The following is a 22796-nucleotide window of genomic DNA, read 5'->3' on the forward strand; positions in this document are numbered from 1 at the left end:
AACTATACACTTTAAACGCAGCAACACATTGTCTAAACAAGTGTTGGGCTATGAGCTGGAATGCTAAATTGCGCTCGCCGCCACGGCTCGTAAGTTCTTGAAGGACCAGCACGATTTTGCTGCTGCACTTGTCAAGGTACCAAAATTGTGCCCCTGTTTCGGCAAGGTTTTACCTGCGGCTCCGTGAGCGATTTTGCTACCTCCATAGATGCAGCAGCAAAATCGCGCTGGTCCCGCAAGAACTTACAAGCCATGGCGGCGAGCGCAATTTAGCATTCCATCTAGTAGCCCAGCGCTGGTCTAATGATGGCGATCTTATGGCATGTGTACCAAAGTGGCACGTGAAGCCATGTCTCCCAATACACACAGCCTTGCCTGTTTGTCTTCCAGGTTTCTGGCATGCATGTGCACATGACGATCAGCTGTCATGCAGCAGTGCCAAAAACTGATGTGTGCATGCACACTGGCCAGCTGATTGTCAGATGCACATACATTCTAGCACCCAGAATTTTGGCTTTTCCGGAACGTGATCCCTTTGCATGCAGGGCAGTGCCAAAAACCGACCTGTGCATGTGCACCAGCCAGCTGATTGTCAGCAGCACATGCATGCTAGAACCCAGAAGTTCGGCTGCTGAACTCAGTGCTAAAAAGGTTCGCCACCACTGGTCTAAATAGTATGAAATCATATTTTTTTTTCAAATTAAATTTATATTCATGTAGATTCAGATAACTAGCCTGCTTCTCTACTTTACTGATGGCAACTTTTGACATTGTAAGAAAATATTTCACTGGACAATTTATTTTGTGAATAGGTTACCATTTTCAGTTTATTGTCCTCTTAAAAAATAAAGAGTTTGTATATAGCAGCATGCAGTAAAGAACAAAGTGATCAAACTGTGAAAAAGCAGCACTAAGAACGATATGCATTCAATTTATTCTTGCCCTGAGCATATGCAGACCAGCCTGAGGTCCATGTCAAAGAATGCATTCTGAGTCCACCAAAGCTGTTACATGAGTACTCCATCTAATACAAGATGAGTAGAGATAAAAAATAAAAGAGGCAATACCAGGGGTGGCTGTGATCCAAACAGAGCTAATTAGGAACACAGTTGTTGGTATAAGAAAGGAGGGGGTGGGACAGATGGTGTTACTGTTTTTTTTTTAAATAAACACTTCTCTGAGATCAGCTATGACAACCAAAAGCTAAACCACTAAGGGTACATATATTGCAAGACAGAAAATGTCATTACTGATTCTGTCTGTTTAGCTTTAGTTCTAAGTTTCCATTTTTATTTTTCAGCTCAGCAGCCTGCCTTCAGCTGTGTGTGTACTTGCAACTTATGGCTGACCTAAATAATGTTGCACCTCTGATTACTAATTGTGCATGGCTTCTTGTGTTGTTTAAAGAGAAATGCCAGTGTCACATTAGAATGAAGCAAATAAAAGGAAGAAGAATTGTTATACAGATTCCTTTGCTCTCTTTGCTTTAATGAAACTTCGTTAGTGAATAAGCAATGCCTCCTCCTCAATATATTTTACAAGGCTCCTGACCCAGGATAACTACTTTAACACCAGATAATAGTAAGATGGGCAAAATAAACCAAGGAGTTTAACACTCTGTCATTTGGCTGCCAAATTTAGCAGGTTTGGCAAAACAGATGGAGAATCAGTTCCAGCCTACTCTTCTGCTACTCAAAGTTTACAGGGAAAAAACCTGCAAAACAGCCATTCTTTGATGGAATAGATAATCAGCGGTGGGCTACGAGCCAGAACGCTAAATTGCGCTTGCCGCTGCGGCTCATAAGTTCTTGTGGGACCAGTGTGATTTTGCTGCTGCACCTGTGGAGGCAGCAAAATTGCACCCGTGTTTCAGTGAGGTTTTACCTGCGGCTCCATGCGCAAGAGCCGGGGTGGCGCTGCAGGTAGAGTGCTGTACTGCAGGCCACTGAAGCTGACTGTAGATCTGAAGGTCAGCGGTTCAAATCTCATCACTGGATCAAGGTTGACTCATCCTTCCATCCTTCCGAGGTGGGTAAAATGAGGACCCGGATTGTGGGGGCAATATGCTGACTCTGTTAAAAAGTGCTATTGCTAACATGTTGTAAGCCGCCCTGAGTCTAAGGAGAAGGGCAGCATAAAAATTGAATAAATAAATAAATAAATAAATAAATTTTGCTACCTCCACAGGTGCAGCAGCAAAATTGCGCTGGTCCCGCAAGAACTTACAAGCCACGGCGGTGAGCACAATTTAGCGTTCCGGCTCATAGCCCACCGCTGTAGATAATGCATATAGGTCAGAAAGTGAAATTCATTTTTCCCCCTACTGGTTCTGTGAGTGTGACTTGTTAGGTGTGGCAGGGGAAGGATACTGCAAAACTCCCATTCCCTCCCTACTCCTGGAGGAAGAATACTGAAAAATCTCCATTCCCACACCACTCTGAGGCCAGCCAGAAACATTTGCCGATTCTCTCAACTGCTCAGACTTTCCACTACTGGTTCTCCAGAATCTGTCAGAATCTGCTAAATTTCACCCCTGATATAGGCCTCTTGTAAAGGAAGATCACTGTAAAAAACCTAAATGAATAAAAACTACCGCAATTTTTTATCAAGTTTCATGGATCAAATAACGTTATGAGTGAAGCAATGGCTACAGATCAAGACATATCCCAATGACTATATAAATGGTGATACAAGGGAAGTTTAAAGCAAAGTATCCACTAAAATACATGGTTGGTATTGAAGGAGGCAAATTCTTTATAGCTGGGATTTAGAGAGATTTGGTCAGTGTTGGAAAATAACTGATGCTAATCAGCTGATTCGTTGCAGCTAAGCACTCCTCCACCTTCCTGATTTTTCACATGAGGGAGTACCATTCCTGGATATAGATGAGATTCTGGTATAAAATCTGAAATGGCATGGCCTGAACCTTGAATGCTAATGCCATTTCCCTTCTATTATTTGTGTTGGAACTTTCCATGGCTGACTCCAGTTGCCTTGTCTTAGTCCTCCTTCTACTAACTTTCTAGCCAAGGGGAAGAAGCTACTACTCACTCAGTGTAAAAACAAACAACAAATGGGATGATTTAGCATAAATAAATGATTCTGCTTTCTTATGATACGTTACAACAGATTAAATATTAAACAAATTATTCAATCAAGTATATTCTTTGTAAGTGGTATGGGAAGCATTATTTGTTTGTGCTTGTTGTCTGTTTCTTAGTCAGGCATCCCCTATTTTCTCTTTTAAGCATATAACATTACTGGCACTTTTGCAGACACAATAGTTGTGCAATATTTTGGACACATGGTAGAGAACCCATATTAGTAGAGATTTTTATGATCTTTCTGACTAGAAGTGTCATAACAGCAATTTCAGTTTTCATGAATAAGATATAGAATTGGAGATGCAACATGAAATTAGCATCACCTTTGTCCATGTTAGTGACCTTATTGAGAATTAAATGAATACTTTCCCCCAAAAAATTTTTAAGGTCCCTCAATGGCATCATCACAGCTAATTGAATTTTTTTTCCCTAAGTATTTTTTTAAAAAAATAAAGCAAAACAAGACCCAGAATAATACAGGAAAAGCTTGACACTTTTCTTTTTATCCCCAAACAAAGATTACATGCACAGCAAGTTGTAATCCTTGGCTTTATAGTATTGCTTCGCAGGATTAAGAAGATAAATGTTCATTGCTTTTAATCCTCCCTATGATTCATGAGACTCCAGATAACTTCTCCCCATCCGCTGAGAGTATCTACAGAACATGTGGTTGTTCTATCTGTGGCTTAAATTATAGATAAATCTGTGAAGTAAATGGCAGATTGTTGTCCTCTAACAGAGAAGTTTCCTTATTTATCCTGCAGTGGTCCCCTGATTGCCACAAAGAATGTTACTTCTTTGCTTGGTTATTAAGATCTTGAGGGAGAGGGATTCTATCAGAGTAGGTAGTGTTATGAGGCCCTGGATGATCACTTGTCATGCTAAATTGAAAGCAACATGGCTATAACAGCAGCTGCATGAACTCATGAGAGAAACAGCTGAAAGCTTTGGCTTCTATTGTTGCACAACATATTCGGAGCTCTTGCTTACTGAAGAGGGTAATTACAAGTTAAGCAAGATGTGCCTAATGCAAAGAAAACATGATACATCAAACTGGCAATCACATCATTTGGATTAGCCTTCCATTTTTCTTTCTGTTGTAATTACATCAGGTAAAGGCAAAATGATGTACTGTGGCTTGCTTAAAAAAAGAAAACAGTTATCAGCCTAGGATGCAAGAATAGAGCTTTCTAAATTGACATTTTCCAGAATTGGTTGGAATTGGAATTCTGGGAGTATGAAATCTTGCAAGGTGCAGCAAGTTGAAGAGAGGAGCATATAGGTATGTTCCTCTCCCTCATTTGGTTACTTTAGTCTAATAATTGTGCAGAACAGCAGATCTATGCTGGGCCTTTTTTTTGTCACCCTTCCATAATTCCTAAAACTTCTGAAATATATTAAGTTCATATGAGGTAGTTGAGTCAAGACTAATAAAAGGAAAGTCCGATCTATTTGCAAGTATCAATACACACTGAACAAAAGAAATACAGCAATTCCTTTGTTTAGCTTCATTCCTCTAAAGATCTAACTTTAATACGCTTTCATACCTTATATTGATGAATCAGAGAAGAATTTTGGAGTACCCGTAGAACAACACAAAAGTGGGGAACACCAATAATTAAGTTGTCAAGAAAAAATTAACAAAAGAGTAAAAAATTACATAATAAAAAGATGGCCAATAAATACAATAGTCACATCTTGTGAATATATGGATCCAGATGATAAGCCTTTGAACTTTATTTTTATAATTATATTTACATTTACTTCAAATATACATTTAAAATATAGGACCATCTTATTGTAAGCAATGGTAAAGGGGAATAACTAGCATAGTTACTTTGCTAGTTCTATGGATATCTTTACCTTCAATCCTCCCTTCAATAGCTATAAGTACTTACATTCCACTATGCCATACCAATTAAGATGCAAATAAACCCATCTATAAAACCTCTATCATATTTAAGGCTTTTTCCTGAGAAATGAATTGTAAAAGGGGAGGGGGCTGATATGTTGTCTGGCTAGTGTGGGGGGTAATGGTTTATTTTTCAACACTTTCAGGATTGTAAGAATCAGAAAAACCTAAAAGGAGTTGTTGTGTTTTTAATCTTGATTCCTTTGATTCCTATGGAAGTTATTTATATCATTGTTATTGCTTTTCTGTATTTTGCTGTTACAGTTTAGACCAATATTTAGGTTCAGTATAAACATGCATTTAGCTTGGAAAGACATCTGCATAAGGGAATGCTTTAAAAGGATGCAGGTATTATACTGAATGGTATCTTTTCAGTGATAGATTTATCACTTGTACCAATAATGCTCACGTAACCTATTTTATCTCTAACCTTTTGAATGATGCAGGAAGAACAAAAATGTCACTGCATATTGGGGAAATAATATACACATTATCAGCTGATAAAAGCTGCCATTTGCAAGTAGCAAAGAACCTGTGATCTTCTGAAAGCCATTTCTATCCATTCAACACTCAAAGCTATTCTTTAAGCAAGTGTTTTTTCTTGGCATGTCCCCTTTTAAATTATTATAGAATGCTGGGGAAATATACTTTAAAATCACTTAAATAGAAAATCAGTATTCAAAACACCGCAATCTAGAGAAGAGATGGCAAACCTATGGCACGGGTGCCACAGGTAACACACGAGCCATATCTGCTGGCACGTGAGCTGTTGCCCTTGCTCAGCTCCAATGTGCATGTGTGTGCAGGCCAGCTGATTTTTGGCTGATACAGAATCTCTTGGAGGGCGTTTTTTGCTTCCAGAGAGCCTCCGGGAGATGGGGGAGAGCATTTTTACCCTCCCTCTGCTCCAAGGAAGCCTTTGGAGCCCGGGGAGGGCCAAACATGAGCCTATTGGGCCCACTTGAAGTTGGGAAACAGGTCATTTCTGGCATTGAATTATGGGTGTGGACATTCGTGCATGCGCAATGGCGCATGCCCACACTCTTTCGGCACCCGAGGAAAAAAAGGTTCACCATCACTGATCAAGAGGGTCATTCATTTTTTCCACATAATGTTCACATTTCTATTTTTAGGATATATTGCTCTCAGGTAATGATGCGGGGGCCCAGAGGTGGAGCTCTCACCTCACAATCAGGAGGCTATGAGTTAGATCCTAGGTAGAGGCAGATATTACTCTCTCTAAGCAGGATGAGATTATATCTACTGAATATAACTCTGCATTGGCATCAGGGAGGGCCAGTAAACACTCAGCTCCATTCAGTTGCCCGGACTCCCAGCCCACAAGAGATTATGGGGTATTAAAAGACAATGATTATTGCTTCCAAGTCTCATGCCACACGGGAAACTTAAAAAAAACCCCATAAGATACTTCAAAGAGTTTATAGCACATGGCATTGGACCAGAATATCTCCGAGACCGCTTCCTGCCGCACAAATCCCAGCGACCGATTAGGTCCCACAGAGTGGGCCTTCTCCGGGTCCCATCAACTAAACAACGTCGGTTGACGGGCCCCAGGGGAAGAGCCTTCTCTGTGGCGGCCCCAACTCTCTGGAACCAGCTCCCCCCAGAGATTAGAACTGCCCCTACCCTCCTTGCCTTTTGTAAACTCCTTAAAACCCACCTTTGTCGTCAGGCATGGGGGAACTGAAATATCTCTCCTGGGCCTATACAATTTATATATGGTATGCTTGTGTGTATGTCTGTTTAATAATGGGTTTTTTTTAAATATTTTAAATTGTAAATTTATTAGATTTGTTATAAACTGTTTTTTATTGTGTTGTGAGCCGCCCCGAGTCTACGGAGAGGGGCAGCATACAAATCTAATAAACATAAACATTAACATGTAATAAACAGCATTCCCCAGACTACATCTGTTTACTGAATACAGCCTGGCCAGAAAGGTATGCTGCAGATTCCTTTCTCTCTTGAGAAAAGAAAATGTGGCCTGGGAGTTGATCTTAATGGTTGTAGGTTTCCCCAGACTGAAAATAGCCTACTCAACCCTGTCAGGATGGCCACAAAGCAACAAAAGCAATACTTTTCTGCAGGGCCTTGGGAACAGAGAGAATAATATAAGGGCAAAAGCTTTTTATTGGCACTGTTTAGGTTGACTAACATGTATGAGGCCTATTTTATTATCATGTATGTTTTTTTAAAAAAATAGTTTTTATTATCTGAATGTTTTGAGTAGGTGAAAAAAATAGATGTGTGTGAATAAGTAAGTGAATAGTACAGATCTTTAAGTATGTAGGGAGGTTCGCGTGGGGATTTTAAATTCCAGTACCGACCAAGTTTGGGAGCATCTAAATAAGATTTTAAACTTCAGTCACTATTTATTTTCTACCTGCAAAGATGAATCCACATCCTCCAAGATCTCTGTAGTGCAGTTTTAACTTGTCATGTCCTGAACCAACGAAGTCAAAAAGATGGTCTGCCAAAATAGAAAGACAAAAAGGTCTTACTGAAAATAGTAATATAGAGAAATAAAGCTTGCAAACATGAATTACTTTACAGTGCAAGACCTTTGGAACCATGTCACAATTACTCTAAGTAAGATGTAAACTGTCCTGAATCCCATGGGATTGGGAGGCATAGAAGTTGAAACAAATAAATAAAATAAATAAGCAAATTATGGTGAACTTCAGAGGTGTTCCACCTCATGATTAAAAAGCTTAATAAGAAAAGTAACAAATCTTCTGTTCCCGGGTCACCCTGACCCGGACCGAAAACTCTTCATTTGCAGTGCTTATGTTTGGTCAATTTGAATACTTTTTTCACTTGGAAAGTAGTCTGAACATTTCTGCACACAATGATATGAAAATTGAACTGAAGAAATTAATCCTTATTGGTTTATTTTGCACATAAATATGCCTACCCCCCCGTTTTTGTGAATTTTCTTTAGGTTTATTGATAATTATGCCTGCAAAATACATTCTATTTTACTAAAGTTGGTATGGGATTGGTAGCTTGAACATTTCTGAACATAATGATATGAAAATTGAACTGGAAAAATTGATGCATATTGGTTTATTTTGTTGATGAAATGCACGCCCCCCCGGTTTTTTTAAAATAGTCTTCACTTTATGGATAGTTTTGCTAGCAAAATACATTCTATTTTACTAAAGTTGGTGTGGGATTGGTAGCTTGAACATTTCTGAACATAATGATATGAAAATTGAACTGGAAAAATTGATGCATATTGGTTTATTTTGCACATAAATGTATGCCTCCCCCCGTGTTCAATTATTTCAATTTATATAAAAATTATGCTGTTAATTTCAAACTTACATACTTTTTTTTAGTAAAATTGATTTGTTTCATAAAATTAGTTCTCTGGCTACAATGTGGTTGATTTTCAAAAGGATATTCCAAATATTTCTAGACAAATATGTATAAACAGTGACAATAATGGCACATAGCAAGGCCGGGGGGTGGCCCTTTTGTGGCAAAAATAAACCAATAAGAACCATTTTTTTCAGTTCATTTATATTTTTCTTATATTCAGAAATGTTCAATTTAGTATATCAAACCTTTTGGGGGGAAATTCCTTAGGGATTTGTAGCCTTAAAAAATAGAAATTGACACGAAATTCAAAAAGGATGGGGGGAGGGGCTTTTTGATCAAAATAAAAATATAAGTCTCAATTTTTCCAGTTCAATTTTCATATCATTATGTTCATAAATGTTCAAACTAGTTTTCCAGTTGAAAAAATTTTCAAAAAGATCAAATTCAAGTACCTAAAAAAATTATTTTTGGTCCGGTCATATACGAACAGAAACAGACTCGAAGTTATGATTTTTTTTTGCCCAGAAAACAATTAGCCACCACCCCAAAAATATTTTTTGATGATCAGCATTGTTAAATTGAGTAAATGAATGCCTAAGATTTTAAAGAATATTTCGGATTTGGAGCATAAAAAAATAAAAAGTGAAAATGGTTGCAAGCAGCCGAGGGGGGGGGGTCCTTATTTCTGATATTAAAAAACCAATAAGAATCATTTTTTTCAGTTCCTTTATATTTTTCTTATATTCAGAAATGTTCAAGCTACCAATCCCACACCAACTTTAGTAAAATAGAATGCATTTTGCAAGCAAAACTATCCATAAATTGAAATTTTTTTCACAAAAATGGGGGGGCGTGCATTATATCCGCAAAATAAACCAATAAGATTTACTTTTTTCATTTCAATTTTCATATCATTGTGTGCAGAAATGTTCAGACTACTTTCCAACTGAAAAAAGCTTTCAAAAAGACCAAACATAAGCACTGCAAATGAAGAGTTTTCGGTCCGGGTCAGGGTGACCCGGGAACAGAAGATTTGTAACTTTTTTTGCCCAGCAAAAACTAAGCCCCCCACCCCCCCAAAAAAATTCTCATAGAGAGAACCCCTGAAATGATGAAAAGTCATGAAATTTCAAGTTTCAGATATGCAGGGAAAATTTTTTACAGGGACTCAAACTTTGCTTCGGGTCGCATACGACCCGAACAGAACAGCAGGGTTTTAAACTATTCTGCCTCCCTGCAAAAGATTCATCTTCCTGGGTAGTTTCATTTGGTCTATATAGTCCTCCTTTCCCTGCTCATTGACTCAAATGTTGCATTTTAAAAGAATAAATTGTAGATGTATATGTATATGTAAATCACCTGCCCACTCCAAGTAGGATTCTGCTAATATTTATGTGGTGTATTTGTTGCACTTTTTAAAACACTACTGCTTGAAAAAGCCCATACTTAAGATTCAGTGACAAATTCATTTTGTTTGTTTGTTTGCCAAACCTGTACAAGATAGCAGATATAGGTATAAACAAAAACATAAACAAAGGAAGTAAGTAACAAGTAAACATAAATGGTAACATTAAGGCAGGGATGGTAGGCAAGCTGGTGCTCTTATGCATGCCCCATTTACAGACCTCTTAGGAAGAAGGTGAGGTCCACAGTAGATAGTTTGAGTTTGAAGCTGTGAGAATTTGAGGTTGTAACAACTGAGTCAGGTAGAGTATTCCAGTCATTGACCACTGTTGCTAAAGTCGCATTTTCTACAATTGAGTTTGGAGTGGTTTGCCTTGAGTTTGTATTGGTTGTTTGTGCATGTATTATTGTAGTTGAAACTGAAGAAGTCATTGTCGAGTAAGACATTGTAGCAAACAATTCTGTGTACTGTGCTTAGATTGGACAGCAGATTGTCCAAACCCAGAATTTCAAGCCTAGTGGCATAACAGATTATCTTGTGAGTAGAGGAGTGGAGTACTCTTCTCGTGAAATACCTTTGGACCTGCTCAATCATGTTAATGTCCAATATACAGTGTGGATTCCAGGTGGATGAGGAAAGGTTTTATATGTCCTAGTTAACAATACAATGTTACCTTGCAAGATTAGGTTAACAAGTGTTAATGCCTTTTTGGCAATGCTGTTATAGTGAATTCTGGAACTTAAATCATTTGAGATGAGTATTCCTAGGTCCTTGATAAAGTGAGAATTGTCTACGAGTTCGTTTCCACCCAACCGGTGTCTGATGTTCTGATTATTTATTAGTTGAGATTTGAATTTGCCAAATCTGTTCTTCTTTGTTAATTGCTTAAGAGGCAAAACTATGTACAATCACAATTTCATATATATTTTTTTATTCTGGAATTGTTGGCTACTTTTCAGTATCCATGAAAAGAATAAGGTTTCTTTGGAACTTAATGGGGAGAAGCAGAAAATTAGAGTATTGGCCTGGACTACTCAAGCAATTTCCAAAAAACTATGAGATGTTCTTATCCTGCAAGTATAACATCCAGCAGTTTCCATTGTTTTATTTCCATTGTTTTTTATCCTGACAGGGAAGGGAAATAAACATGCAGTGAATCTTTTTTTCAAAATTGCCTCATATTGATTTGGAATCATTACTCGGTGTGTGTAGAAAAATTCCTTAATGTCTTCCTACTAACACTTAGAAGGGCTTAAGGGTTTTCTTTGGTCTCAATTTCAAAGTGAACCAATCTGTTCTGCAATTTTCAGCTTAATGCACACTTTAGAAAGCAGCAGCAATCTTTCGAGTTGTATACATTTTTCTATGCAGTTCCTACTTTTCCCCATATTTCATGGTTTAATATAAAAATATGAGAGACATTTGATGATAGATAGGCAGGGAAAGAGAGAGAGAGAGAGAGAGAGACCGACAGACAGACACAGACTTAAACAAACAGACATTATTTTATTTCAATATTTGGATCCCGCCTTTATTATTTTTTTTACAAATAACTCAATTAGCAAACATATCCAACACACCTCCTTCTTCCTACTTTCCCAGAACAAGCCCTGAAAGGTGGGTTGGTTTGAGAGAGACTAATTCAACCAAAGTCATATATACTTAGAAAGAGAGTTAGAGAGACAAAGACAGAGAGAGACAGCGAGATGGACAGAAATCTTTGACTCAATGAAAATGTTTTGAAGTTGAAGAAGTTTCATTGTCATGACTTCCTACACAATATTTGGGGATCTAAATAGATGTTGTCTTCCAGAATTAACCAGGAAAAATGACTGATGATTAAACCACTTCGGTCTTAATCACGATATATTCTGATGTATGGTACAGTTGATTTATCTTCAGACATAAAATTGACAATAGCAGAAAAATTCTCTTTGTTTTGAGTTTTTGAGGGAAAGGGGTGGATTGTTAGAGAGATTTTTAAAATGATCACTTAGTGATTATATGCACCAGGAGTAAGGTGGCGAATAAATTTATGAATGAATGAATGAATGAATGAATGAAAATTTATCTATGATTTGTGCTTGCATATATTTCTCACTCATAAATATGAGAAAAGTGCAAAAGAGGTATCAATTCTAAGGCCACTGTTGTCTAACAACTAGACAATGATTCTTTTTTTTAAAAAAGTTCCTGTTAGAAATCCAGAAAAAGTCAGAACAGCTAGACGATAAATCCAATCAATGAAAAGAGTAAAATAAATATTCTTACCGGGGTGGTATGAGGAAGCAAAGAGTTGGTTTGGCCTAGTAGTTAAGGCACCAGGCTAGAAACTGGCATCAGGTGCAATCAATGAAAATAATTTTGTGAATAAGCCAAAGCAGTTTCTTTATTGTTGATAATCTACTTATAAGAATCTCACCAGACTGATTGAATTCCCATCTGAACCAGCAGATAAGGGCTTTACTGATCCAGCCTATGCTGCTTCCTACCCCAGAGTAATTTCATATTGTCATGCATCTTTTCTCCATGCTCTCCTTTAGCTAGTGATTTCCACAAACTGGTAGATGATAATTTTTAGTCCCATCTCAGCAGCTATGAAAGACATCTGTATCACTTTAGGCCAGGGGTGGTTTCTACTTACCTTTCCCACCAGTTCGCATCATGACATAAGTGCATGTTTTGTGCGCACATGCAGGTCACTTCCCAGAAATGACCCTCTGTGCATGCAAAATACTAAAAAAAAAAGATTCTGTGCATGCACAGAAGCAAAAAAGCAAAATGGTGGCACTTTTGGCACCACCGAGAGACCCGGCTTAGGGCCATGGCAAGCCTGGGTCGCTGCTGTTCCAGCGACCCAGGCTGCCAAGTTACTACCAGTTCTGTAGAACTGGTCCGAACTGGGAAGAACCCACCTCTGTTTTGGGCCAATCACTCTCTCAGCCCAACTGCTCTTGAAGGGTTCTTGTGATGAGAAAAATAAGAGAAGGAAGGGGTATTAGATATGTTCACTCACCTTGAGTTATTTATAAAAAATAATAAAGTTGGGATAAAATAAATAAATTTAAAAATGAATAAATAGATGCATTTTCTGTTTTAGTGGCATGTTGGAATTTAATTTAAATCTGATATTAGATATGGTGAATATGATAATTATTTGCACATTAAATAGTTTCCATCTTCTGTAATACTAAAAAAAAATGCATAATTCAGTGGAAACATTTGGTGGAGTTCTGGTATTACCCAGAAGGCTTTGAGGTGAGACATTATTCATCCCTGGGGCACCAGATCATGGGCTCTCTGTTTGCTGTGCTTCTATGAATCACATAAATGCCTCCATCCAAATGAGTTGGTTACAGGGGTATAAAATAAATCTTGTATTTCTGTGGAAGCAGATTTGTGTGACCTGCTGAAATAAAGATGGCCATACTGAACAGAATCTTGTAGCATCCATCTTTCTCTGAAAGAGGGAAAAAATGTACAAAAAGGTATTTTAAAAAAATGTCTGTGGAAAAAGGAGCATGTTTTAAAGTTCAATATGCAATATCTACACATGGGGCAGTCATTTTATCAGAAATGGCTAGTGCAATCTAAATTTAAATCATATTAAGAAAATAAACATAAGCAATAGACATATTTTTTTAAAAAATCCTGGCGGTCAATATTAAAAATCTATGAAAGTTGTATAATTTGTGAATAAAAAGTTATGTATGCAAAGGAAAATGGGCATATGAGAAATGTATGTTAAATGTGTGCATGCACACCACCATGTGCAAAGTCATAGGACCAGAAAATTATCTAATGAGGGCAAGATTGGAGAGAGATTCTGATTCATAAAATCCTAGTCACAATTTTGGGTGTTGAATTAGTTCCTTTAAACTAAACTGATATACAATTTTTCCTTTACTCCTGAAAGAGGCAAAACTTTTCCTTTTCCTTTTCCTTTCCTTTCCCTTCCCTTAATATTAAAATTCCATTGTGATTTTTACTAGTCTAGCCTGGAGCCATGGAGACATCCTGATTTTTACTTGCAGTGTCCCTTGCTTTGTATTGACTTCTGAGAAATAGAAGTGATTTGCTATCCTTATAAGTGTTTGCATAATTGCAAAACAAATCAATTCATTAATTGCTTTGTCTTGATTTTGCTTTCAGTCAGTTAGTTTGCTTAGTTAATTTGCTTAGTTGCAGAGAAGATTAAAGTTTACACAAAACATGACTTTGTCAAAGAAGAAACTATTTTAAAGTGCCCCGAATCATTGCAAAACTCAGGAATGTGCAAAGGAAAGAATATGAAAGGAAGCATATTAAGTAAAATTATAATACACACTCAGATACAATCAATATATGATTAATTATATTCCATTCAACTGATTTATTCATGATTGCTGCCAAAAATGGGGGTCATGTGTCAACCCTTTCTTTCTGGATAATATTTATTATAAATTAAGACAGGGGTTGGTAATAATTTCATTAACATTTTATGCAGCTTTAGAACAATAAGAGATAATGCAAACTAAAAAAAGGAAAGATATGGAAACACACACATTTACACACACACACCAGAAAGCAACTCCCCCCCCCCCCCATCATGTCAAGTATATACAATTTCATAATCTCTTCACCTCCTTTTAGTTAACAAGCTCTTCATGCCCTCTTCATCGTATATTCATCCCAGGCAAATCAAATAAGTAACATTTTCGCCAGTCCAATTATCAGCAAAAAGTCCAAACCAAGCTCTAAAATATTAGCATTTATTAACATATAGCAAAGTCAATATTCCACATCTCAAGTCTTAATTATAAGCAAATTCCCATTTAAATGCATAACATGGTCCCAATATCCTAATGTAAACAAAATAGAAGAAAATCATGTGAATAAAGAGACTGTGACAATGGAATATGACTAAATGTGACTAAAAAGAGGCTGTGACAACTAAAATTGGTTATGATTATGATTAGTTTTGGACGACCTTTTTTTTCTTTCTTCTTTGCTCCCTTTGTTTTCTTTTTTTATTATTCTGATTGTTTGAATTATAAATTGCTTATTTGATTTATGGTGATAATCAAAGTGGAAGGAAGGGGGGAAGGGAGGAGAGTTATAATAATAGTAGGATTAATATGGGATAATAACTAGCACTAATTTTGTTAGGCTTTATAAGGAAAGGCAACTGAAATAACAAAGAGATAAAATCAATAGATTAGGGAAGATTATCACTGAGTTCCATAGTGGAAGATATTTAAAATTAGGGATAATATATAGATTAGGGAAATATATAGATTAGGGAAGATTATAGTACTGCATTTAGCAGTGAAAATAATTAGTATAGGGAAGATTATTGCACTGATATGACAGTGACACACAGATTAGGGAAGATTATTACGCTGGGATTGGTAGTGGGGTTTACAGATTAGGGAAGTTTTTAATGGTCTTTTTTAATGGTAGATACTTTTTGCATAAAATAATGGAATGATAATGATTTATATTTATTTTGATCTGTTAAAGTAGAAATAAATGAATTGAGTAGGAAATGTATTTTAAATTTTCTAACAACCCTTCCTCCTATGTGTAGATTAAGATACAATATGAATAGTGGTTTTCCTTTTCTTTTTCTTTTCCACTCTTCTTTTTTCTTTCCTTTTTTCTTTTATTCTTTTTTTTTCCTCTTTCCTTCCTGGATTTTTAAAGAGACGTAAATTTGGATATTTTCTATTATTAAGGGCAGTTACGATAAAATGAGGGGTTTTTTCTTAAACGAAAGTAGGAATGTGTTTTCTAAGAACATTAGAAAGGGACTGAAGCATGATGGCATAGTTAGGAAAAATAGCAAATAGCCAAGAGCAATTTAGATAGCTATAGCACTTTAAATGAAAGCAAAGAAGATTATCTAAAATCCAGATGATAGCACCTGGAAAGGAGGTAGCACAGGATGAATGATATATACCAGAAATAATTGGATAAATAATTAGAAAAATTTGACTAATTTGACTAAGAATTTGGCATTTTATTATTATTATTATTTATTAAATTTGTATGCCGCCCCTCTCCGTAGACTCGGTATAGACATTTGGTATTGTATTGTATTATATTTTAATTTGATGTATGTAAATTGGAATCTCTGTAAGGTGTGAAAAACATTAAAAAATGTATACCCCTGAAATTTGTTATGATATTCCCATGTGATGTAGTACAGAAGAACTAAAGAAATGAGAAATGTTGTAACAGCAGAAGGAGTAGAAAATAAGAATTATCTGGGCCATTTTGATTCTGAAATAACATCTACTCCCATATGTGAACCTGCCAAAACTTTCAGATCCTTGAACAGGATCATATTGTCTAAAGGTCCATGTAGATGCATATTTGGAGAGTTTTCATAGTCCTGGGCTGCTGCCTTTCAGCCTTCTGGAAAGCATGTTATTCAAGTGGTTTAAATCTGAAATGTGTTTTAACTATTGGACCTTGTGTATTAATTATTACATTTTATGTTTTTGCCTATTTTACAGGCAGTATTTGAAACTGAAAAGCTGCATGAAACCCCAATCCTAGGATCACTGTTTGGGTGCTACAATTTCAAGTAGATTTGAGGTTTTGGAAAACATTTATTTTAGGAATGGTAGTGATCTATTCCTTCCTTGATTTATTCCCAATATAGGCTGGACTTTTGTTGGTGAGAGAACAGCCAATCTAATCAATAGACACTGGATTTCTTCCAAAAGATTGGGATACTTTGTAATTTTACTGCTGTGTTTTGTCTGCTTTTAAAAAAATATTACCAACCTTGAGAACTATTTTGAAAGGAAACATGCAATAAAATGATACAGATAGGCAAACTCTATGTATTGAAATGTTCATATAGTATGTAAATTGGGAAAGCAGAGACAACAGCACCCATGTTAAGCTGCATGCAAATATTTAAGACATTTACACTTGTGGAAAGTCTTACTCACGCCTCTCCTAGAAGAATGAAATATTTTAGGAACCACTAAAAAAGCATAATATTGTATTTTACTGGATGATTTTAAAAAAACAAACAAACTTGTTCTTGGAGACAGAAACTCAGTTCCAGCTCTCTGCCCCCAACAGATATTTTGGTGCTAGCTTATCTACAAGACAAAAGACCTTCACCCTCAGGACATAATAGGATTAGCCCTTTACCCATCTAGCAGCAGAACTCACCACATGGCACCTGGGGATATTACATCACCCAGCACAGTTCAACCACTTATCTCAGACAAATTCCTAGCATTTGCATATGATCCCTACAGCAACCAATTAGATATTTGCTCTTGCGACAGGAACAGGAAGCTTAAGTTTAAAGCCCAAGAGAGGGCATAAATAACACTCAATCTCCACTCCATGTATTCAGTTGCACCAGGACCATGTGCTTAATGATTCCGCTTCATTAAAGCAGTTTTCCAAGCAGCCTCCATGTTCTAGTGTCTTGCTCCCCACTTGGAATTGAATTCAGATGGACATTTCTTCCAACACACTGCAATGTCATTAAAGCACATCAATTTTCTTACATACTCCTTACCCTTAATGCAAAAGGCCCTACCTGTATATTAAGGAAAACATTTCTTTGCTTGCATAGTATTTCCCTGTTCTGCCCATAACATTAAAGGTGAAATCAGAAGAAGAGAACTCATGCTATGGATGCTTAGGAAAGAACTGTCTCTAATTTGAATACAGCCCCCACACAAAAACTTTTGTTACTGTAAAGCCTTTCTAAAAGGCTGGAGTCTCTCCCGAACAATGTGAGTTATAGGGTGATTTTGATAGAATGAACTCTTGAGATACTCAACTTTTGTGGATTCTGTTATGAACTAAATTAATCTAAAACTCTTAAATTAATTTGCTGATTCCAGCCTAATTATACACTAGAGATTATACAGTTCTAAAATGGAAAAACTGCTCAAATATTTTAAAGACAAGTTGTTTCAAAAATATACGGACAGACACATACATGTATGAATATTTTTTTAATGGAATGGAGACAGATTTAGAATAATGTGGATATTCAAATGAAAGTTTTATTTTAATCCATATTATTAGGATGAAAACCTAATTCTACAAAATTGAACTGCATGCACTTCAAATTTAGCTAGAAAATTGGCTGGAAAAGTGATGGCAGGGAGCAAACTAGGAGATCATTAAAAAGTACAAAAGCAAGGTCACCTTAGATGCAAATCTAATTAGAGTTCTGATTGCCTAGCAACCAGATGGAGTCTAAGAAGTTGGTTTCTTTTTTGTGTGTGTTAAGAATGTTCTATGTTGAATTGTTCTTTCAGGTTCAATTGTGAAGCAGGTAAAGTTTGCTAAATCCTATACTTAATGAATACAGTACAGCCAACTAATTTATAGAGTCTGGTAACATTTTGTTTCAAGAGATGTTTGTTAGTGCCAAGCTGATTCTATTAATGATAGTAATAAATGGATAATAAAAAGATGGCAATTCACCTGTAATCAACCCATAGTACAGTGCTTTATTAATATAAATTTTGTACCCCTGCATCTATTGATCCCAAGTACTTATTAGAAATAGCCATTTATTTTTCATTTTGCCTAGCCTATCCAAAACACTATTAGCAAGTGCAGTGGAATAAATGACTGTATTTTTAAAAGCCTGCTGCCAACAGTGCTTTAATGACCAATTTCATTTGCAATGATTGAAAAGGAGTAAACTGCTCAGTCTGGGAATGAATGAGCCCATTTCAGCTTGAAACATCTAAGCATTTGTATGTGGAGGAGGGGGTGGGGTGCTAAGGGGAGCCAGACTGGGAGCTTCTGCAAATAATCTTGACAAATATCAGTTATTGTCTTTTCAAAAACAATAGTTGGCATCTGAACTGATAATTCATTACATAATCACCAAAACCAACTATATTACCTTTAAATATTCAATCTTTTTTTTTTACAAGTTTTCCCAAAGTATTAATCAACCAAACAGGTTGTTGCATGGGTAAGAAATATAGCTACAGTATTGTTATTTCCAAATTGTAATTTCTTGGATATGTTTCTGACCTTTTTTAAAGCCAGATCTTTATTGGGTCATCAAACAAAACAGCAAAAAAAAATAAATTTGTTCTTAGCTTGTTTCATTTTAAGCAGAATTTATTGCAGTTACTGACTTCAAAATGTTAAGTATTAATTGGATACACAAACAAAAGCCATTCCTTTTTATGAGTATGCATCAAATAGACCTTTAAAGGGGGTGGATATTACTCCTTTTCACTCTCCACTTTGAAGACAGTAACATTACTGCATATAGCCTGCCTTTAAGAACTACTATTGTTGGAATTTAGTTTTAGAATATTATTAGTATGAATTAATAAAAAATGGGCAAAAACCAGGAGTGAAATGCTACCAGTTCGGCCTGGCACTCGTTTACTGGTAGCAGCGGCTGTCTATATACAGAGAACCGGTAGCGGCAGCAGCATGAGGCTCCGCCCACTCACCCAGAGGTTGTCATTTTCTCTTTCTTAACCCTCTGCTCATGCACAGAGGCTAAAAAAGTATGCACAAGGGTGGTATGCACATGTGTTTCAGAACATTAAAAAAGGTAAGTAGATTTCACCACTGGCAAGAACCCAATGAAAATAATTTTAAAAATCTTTAATAGCTGAGAGGAAAAATAAATGTATGCTTTCGTAATTCTTATAATCATCAATGTTTGCAACTGCAATGTTAGGTTTATTATATCAATGAGCATTGTGTATAACCTAACTTGATTTTCTAACTCTCAAGGCAAAGCAATAATTCAATGGTTGTAACTATAAAATTATATTTGCTATATTATTTCAACAAGTATGTGTGTGTGTGTGTGTGTATGTGTGTGTTTAATCTAGCTCAATTTATTGATACCTAATGAAATAATCATATATTTCTAATATTGTTAATTATATTGTATTTACATATGCAAGCCAGAGAATAAATTTACATATAGATCTTGTTGATATGCATTTTAGACTAATACTGAGATTTCTGGAGTTTTGCACAATAAAGTATTTCCCCTGTGGGCAAAATAAAGCGATAATGATGATTATTGAAACAACAACAATATCACAATAGGGAATCATAAACATGTAGTCAATTTTGCTCATTGGAATTTTCAATATTTCCCCATATCTAGGCTGCAAAAGTGTGGACAATCAGTATATTTTTTTATTTTATTTATTTATGTTTAGAATCTTGCTTTTATTTGCTGGTCAGCTCAGTTTAAAGTGATTAATGCTAGTTCACAATTCAGGAGGGAGTGAAGCTTACATAGCCCCAGTTTCTTTGACCCAACAAGCCACATTTGAAATTTTAAAAGTAAAATCTCTTAAATTCCTTGTGACTTCAATGGGGGGGGGGGGGGGAATCACTTGGAAAAAAGACCTGCCATTTGTAAGCCTTATGTACTGAGGCTAGTGTTAGCTAGTTTATTGTGAAATATCATGCAGTTTGCATAACGCCTTATAACAGTGTTTTAAATAATTATTTCATTATCTACTTAGTTCTGATCAGATTAAATTATTTTTAAAAATATATATTTATTGAATTTTAATATAACCCATATCAACCAACAAACAAGATAAACTAATAAACAAAACCAAAAACATGCATACAACTACAATAATACAGACGTTGAATACAAAACCAGTAAATAGTCATTTTTACAGCTTTGCCAAAATACTATTACTTATTTAAGGCTATCTATATTTATTATTTGTCTAAACTTCTATTTTCAGTGTCTCCAGTTTAACCTACTTTTGTTATATCATTAACTTAAGTTTTCCGAGGTTAAGAGAAAGTATGAACATTTATGGATTTATCTTCATTCATCTTGATTTCATAATCAGATATTTAAATTTGGACTTCATTTTAACCAACTATACATTGTATTCATATTTCATAGAATTCAGTATCTTCTTTATTATATACATGTATCTCCATCATCAATTTACACATCTCTGAACATTCTAACACCTTTCTAATCACCATCAAGGATGTGGGTATATTATCTGTTTTCCTGTTCTGGGCATATACTATTCTAGCTGCTGTAGTGATATGTAATACCAAATATCCTTCCTTTTTTGTAAGTTTCATACAAAATATCCCCAGTAGAAACATTTCCTGCTTCAAGTCAATTTTATTTTGTAAAATTTCTTCCAGCAACCTTCTAATCTTATCTCAAAATCCTCTTATGTTTGGGTATGCCCACCATAAATGGTAGTATATTTCCCCTTATGTTTTACCTTTCCAACACTTCAGAGATATCACTTGGAACCTTTTTGCCAATCACACCGAGTTTTTCCTCCAGGGAATGTCACGTCCACACCACAGGCACGCACCACCGCCGCTGAATCGCGAGGCTGAGGAGGTTGGCGAACAGGCTCTGAAGGGGCAGAACCATCACCTGCACCAGTGCCATGTTCTTGGGGGTCCCTATAGCAGCAGCTGAAACCAGAGCCGCGGGGTGGAGCTTGGCCAGAGATCCAAGAAACCTGGAATGCAGAGAAGTGGATCCTGCTTGGCTGGCTGTAAAACCAGGAAGCTTATCCCGGATAAGCTCAGAAGAAGTGGGGAGGAACGACCACCATTGGGCAGGTGAGGCAGGGTGTAATACAGCAGCTCAGGAGCATTAGACAGTTGCGGTCCTGGCCCTGGTGGAGGAATTCTGGGAGTTGAAGTCCTCTAGTCTTAAAGCTGTCAAGTTTGAAGACCCCTAACTTAGGGGTTAGAAGTGCAAGGGTTTTCAAACCTGGCAAGTTTATGGCTTGTGGACTTCAACTCCCATTCCTAAGGTAGCCTGATTAGTGGAGGAATTTTGGAGTTGAAGTCCACTAATCTTAAACCTGTCAAGTTTGAAGACCCCTGAGTTAGGGGTTAAAAGTGCAAGGGTCTTCAAATCTGGCAAGATTAAGGCTTGTGGACTAATCTCCCATTCCTAAGGTAGCATGACTGGTGGGGGAATTCTGGGAATTGAAATCCACAAGTCTTGAAGCTGTCAGAGAGAATGAGAGAGACGGTGAAAGAGGGAAAAGAGAGAAGTGGAGAGAAAGAAAGAAAAGGGAAAGAGATGGAGGGAAGAGAAGTGGAGAGGAAGGAAGGAGGGGAGGGAGGGAGGAAGGAAGGAAGGGGTTGCAAGTTACGACCTTTGCAGGAGCCCCATGATCATGTGATCAAAACTTGACTGCCATTTCATATTTATGCCCATTGCTGTGTCCTGAGGTCACGTGTGACCCCCTTTTGCAACCATCTCACAAGCAGAGACAATGGGGGAGAGGGGGAGAAGCCAGATTCACTTAATGACCGGGTTTCTAACCGAACCAAGCCCAGGCATGAAAATATGCCGCTCAGACATTATACTTTTCTGCTCATACCGGAAAAAAATTAGAGGGAACATTGCCACTAGTCTAGTTCTATTTTTCCTAATCTAAGTTCTGATCAGATAATTATTACATCACATTGCATTTGCAAGCAAGTTTGTGCAGCCATTTTGTGTACCATTGTGTGTCCTTTCTTTCCTTCTGCAGTGTCTTATATATTCATCTATTACCAAGTAGGAAATTGCCTACTATAACTTTTTAATATATTTCTCATAAGTGAAGAATTATGCATTTTCCTCTATTTGAATGATCAGTCTGTCGTTCAGGCTGGGGGAAAATCCCTCGTTGCTCCTGCTATGATGGTTCTGCTGTGACTTGGAAGACACTGCTGGCACTTCTAACGAAGCCAACAATCACCCAGCTGGCTGGCGGGCGTCTTGGGTTGCTTGCGCCTAACACAGACTCTAATAGATCCTGGTTTAGTTGGAGTGATGGAGGAAGAGGAGGTGGAGTTGCGGAGTGTGGTGTGGAAACATTTATATTGTAGGCGGGAATATTGAGCCTTCGCTGCAGACAACATTTCTTTTGGACTTATTGATTGTTAGAACATGCCACGGACTGCGGATTAAAAATCTTCAATCTCCAAATGAAGTGTGTTCAAACTGTTCTTTCCAACATGTCTGTGAAACCTGATACCATTAACTTTAAATCCATTATTTTCA

General features: G+C 36.7%; 1 protein-coding gene across 2 annotated transcripts in view; it reads right to left on the reverse strand.

Annotated features, from left to right (window-relative positions):
* CDH12 (cadherin 12) overlaps positions 1–22796 on the reverse strand; it is an 896151-nt gene that overhangs the window by 614275 nt on the left and 259080 nt on the right. For both annotated transcript variants that reach the window (XM_070747115.1, XM_070747113.1), the window contains one exon: positions 7421–7507. The gene's annotated coding sequence lies outside the window, so the exon portion shown is untranslated. The remainder of the gene's footprint in view (positions 1–7420; positions 7508–22796) is intronic.

Source organism: Erythrolamprus reginae, chromosome 3 (genome assembly GCF_031021105.1).
Source record: "Erythrolamprus reginae isolate rEryReg1 chromosome 3, rEryReg1.hap1, whole genome shotgun sequence".
Classification (NCBI taxonomy): domain Eukaryota; kingdom Metazoa; phylum Chordata; class Lepidosauria; order Squamata; family Dipsadidae; genus Erythrolamprus; species Erythrolamprus reginae.